The sequence below is a fragment of the Nerophis lumbriciformis genome, linkage group LG23 (assembly GCF_033978685.3).
Source record: "Nerophis lumbriciformis linkage group LG23, RoL_Nlum_v2.1, whole genome shotgun sequence".
NCBI lineage: Eukaryota > Metazoa > Chordata > Actinopteri > Syngnathiformes > Syngnathidae > Nerophis > Nerophis lumbriciformis.
Genome location: NC_084570.2, coordinates 33,936,661 through 33,948,882, shown reverse-complemented (window position 1 = coordinate 33,948,882; position 12,222 = coordinate 33,936,661). Strand labels below are relative to the sequence as shown.

Here is a 12,222-nt window from a genome sequence, read left to right as displayed (position 1 = left end):
AGTCTTTTTTGCCACTCGTGCCAGCTTTTTTGAAACATGTTGCAATCATCAAATTCTAAATGAGCTAATATGTGCAAAAAATAACAAAGTATGTGACAGTGGAGCTAAAAGACCCGACTGTGTGACAGTGCAGGTAAAAGACCCGAGTGTGTGACAGTGCAGGTAAAAGACCCGAGTGTGTGACGGTGGAGGTAAAAGACCCGAGTGTGTGACGGTGGAGGTAAAAGACCCGAGTGTGTGACAGTGGAGGTAAAAGACCCGAGTGTGTGACAGTGGAGGTAAAAGACCCAAGTGTGTGACAGTGCAGGTAAAAGACCCGAGTGTGTGACAGTGCAGGTAAAAGACCCGAGTGTGTGACAGTGGAGGTAAAAGACCCGAGTGTGTGACGGTGGAGGTAAAAGGCCAGAGTGTGTGACAGTGGAGGTAAAAGACCCGAGTGTGTGACAGTGGAGGTAAAAGACCCGAGTGTGTGACAGTGCAGGTAAAAGACCCGAGTGTGTGACAGTGCAGGTAAAAGACCCGAGTGTGTGACAGTGGAGGTAAAAGACCCGAGTGTGTGACGGTGGAGGTAAAAGGCCAGAGTGTGTGACAGTGGAGGTAAAAGACCCGAGTGTGTGACAGTGGAGGTAAAAGACCCGATTGTGTGACGGTGGAGGTAAAAGATCCGAGTGTGTGACGGTGGAGGTAAAAGACCCGAGTGTGTGACAGTGGAGGTCTAAAAGGTGGGTTTTAGTCCTGCTCTTAAAAATATGGAGCCCTGAGGTCCTCCGGCAAGCTGTTCCATAGATGGAAAAATGCCGTCCCGTGACTTTGTGTCCTGACTTTTGGAATAATTAGGAGACGAGTGCCCGAGGATCTCAGAGTCTGCAAAGGTTCGTAGGGTAAAAGCACATCTGAAAGATAAGAAGGCCCACTACCACAAAGACATTTATAAACCATAAGAAGAACCTTAAAAATTATCCTGAAACACACGGGGAGCCAATTTTAAAACTGGTGTAATGTGGGCCCGCCTTCTGGTCTTCGTCAGGACACGTACCGCTGAATTTTGGAGTAGTTGTAAAGGTGCAATAACCTTTTTAGCAAGACCAGAGAACCTAGCTGTTCCACAGATGGAAAGATGCCGTCCCGTGACTTTATGTCCTGACTTTTGGAATAATTAGGAGACGAGTGCCCGAGGATCTCAGGGTCCGCGAAGGTTCTGAAAGATAAGAAGGCCCACTACAACAAAAACATTTATAAATCATGAGAAGAACCTTACACATGATCCTGAAACACACCGGGAGCCAATTTTAAAACTGGTGTAATGTGAGCCCGCCTGCTGGTCTTCGTCAGGACACATGTCACTGAATTTTGGAGTAGTTGTTGAGGTGCAATAACATTTTTAGCAAGACCAGAGGATCTAGCTGTTGCATAGATGGAAAGATGCCGTCCCATGACTTTGTGTCCTGACTTTTGGAATAATTAGGAGACGAGTGCCCAAGGATCTCAGGGTCCGCAAAGGTTCGTAGGGTAAAAGCACATCTGAAAGATAAGAAGGCCCAATACCACAAAAACATTTATAAACCATAAGAAGAACCTTAAAATTCATCCTGAAACACAAGGGGAGCCAATTTTAAAACTGGTGTATAGTAGGCCCGCCTTCTGGTCTTTTGTCAGGACACGTGCCGCTGAATTTTGGAGTCGATGTAAAGGTGCAATAACCTTTTTAGCAAGACCAGAAAGCCCTGAGGTCCTCCAGCAAGCTGTTCTATAGATGGAAAGATGCCGTCCCGTGACTTTGTGTCCTGAATTTTGGAATAATTAGGAGACAAGTGCCAGGTCAAAGCTAATCTGAAAGATTAGAAGGCCCAATACCATAAAAATATTTATAAACAATAAGAAAAACCATAAAATTTATCCTGAAACACACAGGGAGCCTAATTTATAACTGGTGTATTGCGGGCCCGCTTTCTGGTTTTCGTCAGGACACGTACTGCTGAATTTTGGAGTAGTTGTACAGGTGCAATAACCTTTTTAGCAAGACTGGAGAGACCTGAGGTTCTCCGGCAAGCTGTTCCATAGATGGAAAGATGCCGTCCCATGACTTTGTGTCCTGACTTTTGGAATAATTACGAGACAAGTACCAGGTCAAAGCTAATCTGAAAGATAAGAAGGCCCAATACCATAAAAATATTTATAAACAATAAGAAAAACCCGCAAATTGATCATGAAACACACAGGAAGCCTATTTTAAAACTGGTGTAATGTGGGCCCGCTTTCTGGTCTTCGTCAGGACACGTGCCGCTGAATTTTGGAGTAGTTGTAAAGGTGCAATAACCTTTTTAGCAAGACTGGAGAGACCTGAGGTTCTCCGGCACGCTGTTCCATAGATGGAAAAATGCCGTCCCGTGACTTTGTGTCCTGACTTTTAGAATAATTAGGAGTCAAGTGCCCGAGGATCTCAGAGTTTGCGAAGGTTCTTAGGGTAAAAGCACATCTGAAAGATAAGAAGGCCCAATACCACAAAGACATTTATAAACCATAAAATAACCTTAAAAATGTTCCTGAAACACACGGGGAGACTATTTTAAAACTGGTGTAATGTGGGCCCGTCTTCTGGTCTTTGTCAGGACACGTGCCGCTGAATGTTGTAGTCGTTGTAAAGGTGCACTAACCTTTTTAGCAAGACCGGAGAGCCCTGAGGTCCTTCTGCAAGCTATTCCATAGATGGAAAGATGCCATCCTATGACTTCGTGTCCTGACTTTTGGAATAATTAGAAAATGAGTGCCCAAGGAACTCAGGGTCCGTGAAGGTTTGAAAGACAAGAAGGCCCACTACCACTAAAACATTTATAAACAATTAGAAGAACCATTAAAAGGATCCTGAAACACTTGGGGAGAAAATTTTAAAACTGGTGTAATGTGGGCCTGTCTTCACGTGCTGTTGAATTTTGGAGTAGTTGTAAAGGTGCAATAACCTTTTTTGCAAGACTAGAGAGCCCTGAGGTCCTCCAGCAAGCTGTTAAAGATGCCGTCCCGTGACTTTGTGTCTTAACTTTTGGAAAAATTAAGAGACGAGTGCCTGAGGATCTCAGGGTCCGCGAAGGTTAAAGTTAAAGTTAAAGTACCAATGATTGTCACACACACACTAGGTGTGGTGAAATTTGTCCTCTGCATTTGACCCATCCCCTTGTTCACCAAGAACCTTAAAATTAACCCTGAAACACACGGGGAGCCTATTTTAAAACTGGTGTAATGTGGGCCCGCCTTCTGGTCTTCGCATGACACATGCCGCTGAACGTTGGAGTAGTTATACAGGTGTAATAACCTTTTTAGCAAGACCGGAGAGCCCTGAGGTCCTCCGGCAAGCTGTTCCATAGATGGAAAGATGCCATCTTGTGACTTTGTGTCCTGACTTTTGGAATAATTAGGAGACGAGTGCCCAAGGATCTCAGGGTCCGCGAAGGTTCTGAAAGATAAGAAGGCCCACTACCACAAAAATATTTAGAAACCATAGGAAGAAAAGAAAAAGCCAGGCCAGCAACTTCCTGTCCTTCTAATAATTTCAATACAAACTGCGCAGGCGCTACAAACACAGACCGGTTTCGAAAATGTCTTCGTCAGTGTGCAATTTTCAACAGGAAGTGATGCACTAATAGTCACAGCTGTGGTCAATCACTTTACATACCAATACATCAACAACAACTTCAAAAATGAAAGTGCACAAATAATAGACAAAATGGAAAATTGTACAAAATAAATAAAAAAAACTCAGTACATTATCGTATTAAATAAATAAAGCAATACAAAATGTAATAAAAAAAATGTATGAAGCAATAAAAAAAATGCAATAACAAATGTATAGAGCAATAAAAAAAATTGTTATAGAAAAATACATTTTTTGGGTGGGTGGTATGGTTGGGATATAAACACAAAAAAATATTTTGACATTTAGGGCAGACAACAGATATATGATGTATGTGAATATGATGTAATGGATAGGAATGTCTGATGCTGGATGTCAATAAAAAATAAAAATGTAGCTACAAAAAAATTAAAAAAAATAATTTTATAAAGCAATACAAAAATGTTATTAAAAATGTAGCAATAAAAATATGAAATGAACAAAAAAGATGTTAAAGGCCTTAGTGGCCACATGCGTGGACAACACCTTTCAGCTCTTATTTCCAAAATTGTGTACACTACTGAATTGAGGTCTTATGGCCCTTATGTGGACACTTATACTGCCATCTGGTGGTGTCAGAAGAGTATAACATACAATGGAATTTGGAAAAAAAAAAAAAGGGTAAAAATAAGAATTAACATGTCACTAAACATGAAGTACACGTTTGTTACTTATGAACTAAGTACATCATATCAAAAGATGATTCTTAGTTTATATTCTAATTAGGGTCCAATAAGCCCAAATAGTAAAGAGAAATAAAAAAAAAAGCATGTAAACAAACAGCTTGGGCCTTCAGAGGATAAAGCAATAAAAAAAATTAAGAAGAACCTTAAAAATTATCCTTAAACACACAGGGAGCCAATTTTAAAACTGGTGTAATGTGGGCCCGCCTTCTGGTCTTCGTCAGGAAAAGTGCCGCTGAATTTTGGAGGGGTTGTGGTGCAATAACCTTTTTAGCAAGACCAGAGAGCAGGGTGTTACAATATTCTTTACGACTCGGAATAAAAGCATGCATCAGCGTCTAAATGTCCATCCGAGAGACAATTGAAACTCATAATTTCCCCTCGAGGATTAATAAAGTACTTACGATTCTGATAATATTTTGTTTTTATTTTTGGTATGTTTTCATAGTAAAATGCATGGCTCGTGCTTGTAATGCGTGTGGAGTGTCTGCAGTGCTGGGAGAGAGAGCTGTCCTTGCCTCGCACTGCGCCGCTGCCACCTCATTACTTCCCGGTCTTACAACTTGCATCAAATATTTGACACTGCAGTGGAAAAGGACATTTGTATGCATTACAGCAGACATGCTACATGCTTGCTGAATACAAGTCATGCAGCGTGAACGCACACCCCCCCCCCCCACACACACACACCCGTTCTTGTATTTGTTACCTTCTTGAGACCTCCCAAAAATGCCTCCCTCTTCAGGACCAGCCTTTCTAGATATATAAAGATGTGTATTCACAACATTAATAATACATACATACTATGCACATATAAAAAAGCTTGTTGTGAAAAATTAGTTGGAATTTCACAAGAAAAACTTAGAATTTTGGCAGTGTTATAATAAAAGTCGTCATTTTACTCAACGCAAGTAAAAATTTTACAAGTATAACTGAACATTTGTGCAATATGATGATAAAAGTTGGAATTCTACTCAATAACAGTCGCAATTTTACAAGAAAAGCTTAACATTTTGGCAATTGTATGAAAAGAGTCGTAATTTTACTCGACAAAAGTCACAATTTTATAAAGAAGACTTTAAAATTTTGTCGGTATTATAATAATAATCGGAATTTTACTCGGCAAAAGTTATGACAAAAGTCATAACTTTACTCAAAAAATGTCACTATTTGTACAAGAACAACACAAAAGTTGGCAACAGTGTGATAAAAGTCAGAACTTTGTGACAAATGTCGTCATTTTGAATTAAAAAGAAATAATTTTACTTAAAAAAGTAATAATTTTACGAGAAAATATTGCAATATTATAGAAACAGAAAGAATATGAGAACGTGTTCCCAATTTTATAAGAAAGAAGTCGACACATTGTGAGAAAAAGACTTCATTAAATACATTTTTATTTTTTAAATTATTTTTTATTTTTTAATTGGTTTTTAAATCTTCATTGTTTACATCAAGTTATTTATCTGTTTTTGTCTCTATATACATATTTTAAAAAAAAACATTTTTTAATTCATTTTGGCCAAAGGGGGCGCATTTCAATTTCTTACACACACTTGTTATTTCATATGTTGACCAGAGGGGGAGAGCTTTTAAAAGCGACACACAGTCAATTTGAAAAATCCCTCCTTTTTGGGACCACCCTCATTTCGACCAGCAGGGGTGCAAATGAGACATTGTCTATTAGATGCAATGTTATTGGGACCATGATTTATGTCATCACTTGTTCACACCTCCTCATATGGAAGATACTTTTCCTTCTTCATGTCTCAAGAAGGGTAGACATACAAGAACACACACACACACACACACACACTTCTCCAGGATGCTCAACACTTGTCAGTGCTAGGAGGCAATGTTCCAGCAGACATTTTAACAGTTCTGAGCGTGCGGGAAGAAAATGTAAATGCCACACATCAGAGATCCGCCAGACACAGACTTGCCGTCCAGGAATGACGGCGGTGAGGAGGCGTGGGGAATTAAAAGAGTGAGACGGTAAAAAAAAAGAAAAAAAGTGAGGAAATCAAGAGAAATTAAAGAAATTAGATTCAAGGATAGAAAAATAGACTATTCTTTTTACAAACTAAAGTACTATAAACATACTAAACCTAACTTCTACACGTTTATGCTCACTACGGTTGTATGATATACCGGTACTAGTTAAGTACAGCGGTACTTAGCTAATCATTAAAAGGTACTATACCGCCTCTGAAAAATACCCTTTGTTTTTTTGTATCAGGCATGATGGCACGTTATGGCATTGCTGGTTTTACAAGCAGAGGAGCATGTTTGGCAGCACACACACACACACACAGAGTACTTACAAGCAGACACAGTGTGTAGACAGAAAAGGGAGAATGGACGCATTTTGGTGTAAAAAGTAAAGATAAAGGTGAAGTTATAACACTGAAACACCCTCAGGAAGAGGTGCTTTAAGACATGGCTAGCTAGCTAGCGGCTAACGTCCATCCGCAGTGTTTTAGCTACTTCTAAATCACTAATCCTCGCCTCCATTGCAACAAATAAAGTAATTTTCTTACAAGTAGCATTATCACTGGAGGACGAGGAATAGCTAAACATGCTTCACTACACACCGTAGGAGGATACAATAGCTCACCGGCATCACAATGTAAACAAATGCAATGGGTGGATCTACACCTGACATCCACTGTAATGATACCAAGTACAGGAGCGTATCAAGTCGATACTACTATGATTACATCGATATTTAACGTCAAAAAATATTTTTTCGTTTTTTAAAATTCATATTATGTTTTTAAAGTCAGGACATATGTCTCTGGACACATGAGGACTTTGAATATGACCAATGTATGATCCTGTCACTACTTGGTATCGGATCGATACCTAAATGTGTGGTATCATCCAAAACTAATGTAAAGTATCAAACAAGAGAAGAATAAGTGATTATTACGTTTTAACAATAACATTACATTATTATTAACGTTAACAGTAAATGAACAAGTTGATTAATAATCCATTTTTACAGTTTGTCCCTCATAATGTAGACAAAATTATAGGTGGATAAATGACACAATATGTTACTGCATATGTCAGCAGACTAATTAGGAGTCTTTGTTTGTTTACTTACTACTAAAAGACAAGTTGTCTAGTATGTTCACTATTTTATTTAAGGACTAAATTACAATAATAAACATATGTTTCATGTACTCTAAGATTTGTTGTTCAAATGAAGCCAATAATGACATTTTTTGTGGTCGCCTTTACATAGAAAAGTGTTGGTACCGGTACCAAGATATATTGGGACAATGTAGTGCTGACTGAAAGGTTGTGTTGGTGCCACACGAGGATTAGGCTTAAAGTGGAGAAAGTCATTTCAGTTCCACACAAAAAGTGACAAGCAGAGTTTGACGCAGTAAAGTTGTTGTTTTGTTTTGCACAAAGCAATTAAGCTGCAGGACTGAAATGTTAAAAGGACTGAATCAGACATCAAGACAAAAAAAGGAGCTGCAAGTGTAGTCAGGCAACACAACACTTTGTGGTGTTTTATGGAAGTGACAGATATTCTAATATTGATGTGTTGAGATGAATACATGCACACCAACATACCGCTCTACAACTCAAGGCCTGGGGACCAAATCTAGCCCACCATAACAATTAATGTGGCCCTCCACGTCATTTTAGTTGGTACGGTACTTTTTTTTTGTACATTTTGTCTAGCTCACCACATTTTGTTTGTACATTATTTCAAGTTGCCTGCCACATCATTTTACGTGGCCCGCCACATCATTTTATGTGGCCCGCCACATCTTTTTTTTGTACATTATTTCAAGTGACCCGCCACTCTTTTTTTGTAAATTATTTCAAGTGGCCCGCCACATCTTTTTGTGTACATTATTTCAAGTGGCCCGCTATATCATTTTGTGGCACACCAGATCTTTTTGTGTACATTTTTTCAAGTGGCCCACCACATCTTTTTTTGTACATTATTTCAAGTGGCCCGCCACATAAGCTTATGTGGCCCGCCACATCTTTTTTTGTACATTATTTCAAGTGGCCCGCTATGTAATTTTTATGTGGCACACCCGATCTTTTTTTGTACATTATTTCATATGGCCCGCCACATCTTTTTTTGTACATTATTTCAAGTGACCCGCTATGTCATTTTATGTGGCACACCAGATCTTTTTTTGTACATTATTTCAAGAGGCCCGCCACATCCTTTTTTGTTCATTATTTCAATTAGCCCGCCATGTCATTTTAGGTGGTTCGCCACATCTTTTTTTGTACATTATTTTAAGTGGCCTGCCACGTGATTTTATGTGGGCCACCACATCTTTGTTTGTACATTATTTCAAGTGGCCCACCACGTCTTTTTTTGTACATGATTTGAAGTAAACCACCACATAATTTTATGTGGCCCGCCACATCTTTTTTTGTACCTTATTTCAAGTGACCCGCCATATCATTTTATGTGGCCCACCACATCTTTTTTGTACATCATTTCAAGTGACCCGCAATGTCATTTATGTGGCCCACCACCTATTTTATTGTACATTATGTCATGTGGCCTGCCACATCTTTTTTTGTACATTATTTCAAGTGACCCGCCACATCTTTTTTTGTAAATTATTTAAAGTGGCCCACCACATCTTTTTTTGTACATTATTTCAAATGGCCCGCTATGTCATTTTATGTGGCACACCGGATCTTTTTTTGTACATTATTTCAAGTGACCCACCATATCATTTTATGTGGCCCACCACATCTTTTTTTGTACATTATTTCAAGTGGCCCGCCACATTTTTTTTTGTACATTATTTCAAGTGGCCCGCCACATCTTTTTTTGTACATTATTTCAAGTGGCCAGCCATCTCATTTTACTATCGTTTTGTACATTATTTTTAAAGTGGTCCAGCACATTATTTCATGTGGCTTGCTACATCATTTAATGTGGGCTGGTACTTTATTTATGTGGCCCACCATATCTTTTGTACATTATTTTACATGGCCTGCCACATCTCTTTTTGTACATTATTTAATGTGGTCCGACACATTATTATTTATTTACGTGGCCCATTACATCATTTTAAGTGACCTACCAATTTGTTTTGTACATTCTTTCATGTGGCCTGCCACATCATTTCATTTATAAGTTATTCCACGTCTATATAGTACTACTAGCAGTGGATTTATTACCAGAGTTGTACTTATTGTTCCCAAAATAGAAGAGTGATAAAAACATCATCCATACATTTCTGTACTGCTTATCTTTCCCGTCCCATGTGACCATGACTTAGACAGATGTCAATCACACGGCTGACAAGTGTTCACGTTCATGCCAAGTCAGTGAGAACCAACGCAGGCACGTGAACATGTGACCTCGGCAGATTCCATCCCAGAACCTTTTTTGGCCAATGCTGTGTGTCTGTAGACAACTATTTATATTTATATTATATTTATAGGCCGCTCCTAGATCTTTGACACATAGAAGGATGCTTTGTTTACATTGTCCAATCATCTTTTAGAGCTTGTGTCATCACTGCTGGGCCATCTTGTCTAATTTTAGACTGATCCCTTCTTCTTGCAGTTTGGATCTTTTTTGATTGATTCCAATAGGATTGGATTGTTGGTTTTTCTCCTCCTTGTCAAGTACAAAACAAACTGAATGTGTCCTCGCGTGGCAATTCTTTGCAAACTTGAAGCAGATCTGCCATTGATAACATAAAGTGCATCAATCACTTATTTTACACTTTAAAAACAGGAACATCTTAACAGCAGCTTCTCTGGCCACTTGAAACCCCCTCTTGGTGAATAACTCTTTAAAAATATTCAAAACACTTCACTTTTCCCACATTTGACTATGTTTCAGCAGGGTTATTCAACTACAGCACAGGTGTCAAAGTCAAGGCCAGATCTGGCCCACCACATCATTTTATCTGGCCCGCAAACGCCTGGAAATGATATGTGTCAATAAAGTACTTCATATTTTCTCACTAAATGTCATGGTTTTTTTGTCATTTTGACAGAAAAAATATACGTACTGCTTGATATTGCATACCTTTTAAACTTTAATAGTATCCAATATTGCAACAAATATTACAGTTTATTATCATACTTTCCAATCATGTTTTTATCTAAATAAAAATATTTAACTTTACAGCAAACTACCCATCAAATTCATAAAAATGACAATGCATTTTAAATTGTTCTTTACAGTATAACTGTTTTTGGAGTTAAAATTCTGTCAACTGAGCTGCCAGTTTTTGACTGTAAAGTCTAGGGTTGTTGTTTTTAACGGTGTGTTACTGTAAATGGAAAGACGGTACATTTGTTTTTACGGTAGAAAAACTGGCAGTTAAGTTGCCAGAATAAAAAAAATAACTTATACTGTTTTTCCATGAACAATATAATGTTGTAAAAACCAATGTACATTTAACACTAAAATTCTGGCAACTAAGCTGCCAGCTTTTTACGTAAACCCCCCCCAAAAAAACAGTGGTACTGTTTTTCCATTTACCGTAAAATGTTGTAAACAATTAAAAAAACACTATATTTTACAGTAAAATGTTGTAAATGTAAAGTTTTGACTGTAAAATGGACAGTCTACTTAAATTTTTTTATATAATTAATAATAAAATCCAGAGGCAATTTCATACATTATTCACTGTTACAAGCGGCCCTCTGATGGCAGCCATAACTGTGATGTGGCCCTCAATGTCAACCACTTTGACATCCCTGCACTACAGTTTCAAGGGCCTAAGTGCCGGAGGTCGGAATGTGGACGTATCGTCAGAAAGCGTCTGCGCAGGTTATATTTATTTACACATGATTCCAGCGTGTGCAGACCGTTAACAGCATGAAGAAACAGAAGCTCCACTTTTTGTTAAGGACTGATGTTCCCTTCTTTTGATTTATTTTCCTTCCTTAGTTTGATTTCTTTACACTTCTTTCTTCATTCAGGTTTGTAGGACTGAAAATATGAACATAAAACAAACATAAAAGTATAACGTCCATTGTTTCGTCAGAAAGTGTCTGTGCAGATTTATTTACCCACGATTCCAGCGTGTGCACACCGTTAACAGCATGAAGAAACAGAAGCACCAGTTGTTGTTAAAGATTGATGTTCCTACTTATGAATTGTTTTTCCATAATTGGTTTGATTTCTTTACACTTCTTTCTTCGTTTAGGTTTGTAGGACTGAAAATAAGAACATGAAACAAACAACACAAGTATAGCGTCCATTGTTTTGTCAGAAAGCGTCTGCGCAGGTTATATTTATTTACTTCATTGCAAAGTAAACACATCGGCTTTCACACTGCACTGTCAGAAAAAAAAATCATTATTCTGCCCTCGCTACTCGATTCCAGCGTGTGCAGATAGTTAACAGCATGAAGAAAGAGAAGGATGGATGTTCCTTAATTATTTTCCTTCCTCAGTTTTATTTCTTTACGCTTCCTTATTTATTTAGGTTTGTAGGACTGAAAATGTGAACATAAAACAAACATAACAAAAATGGCATGTCCATTGTGTATTTTACAGAAGTAAAATACATGGTTCAGTGTTGATATATTCACACAATAAACTAAAAATGTTTACACATATGGCAATTACACAACATTCACACACCAAACATTGTATGCGACGTAACACTATTAGCGTTGTCGGCCTCTACTGGTCAAATTTAGCACTACGTTTATTCAACGAGGTTTGATTGTTACTCTCAGACAAAAAACACAACCAGGAATACAAATGTCAATACAAAACAAACTAAATATCGTAATGCACAATATTTATTTATTTCATGTTTGGTGATGAAGTTACACGATGTTGCTGCTTGTCTGGATCAACGTGTGCACCGCTTAAAATGTCCCACAAGAAACAATGACTCCAGCA

The 12,222-nt window shown here is 38.2% G+C and overlaps 1 protein-coding gene and 1 long non-coding RNA gene across 2 annotated transcripts in view; one reads left to right on the top strand and one right to left on the bottom strand.

Moving 5' to 3' along the window:
* LOC133622221 (V-set and transmembrane domain-containing protein 2-like protein) overlaps window positions 1-12,222 on the top strand; it is a 102,188-nt gene that overhangs the window by 63,692 nt on the left and 26,274 nt on the right. The gene's annotated exons all lie outside the window — the stretch shown is intronic.
* The window catches only part of LOC133622223 (uncharacterized), a 4,667-nt gene continuing 4,063 nt past the window's right edge, over window positions 11,619-12,222 (bottom strand). The window contains exon 4 of the long non-coding RNA XR_009817750.2: window positions 11,619-12,222. This exon is cut by the window's right edge and continues 1,311 nt beyond it. This is a non-coding gene — a long non-coding RNA (uncharacterized lncRNA).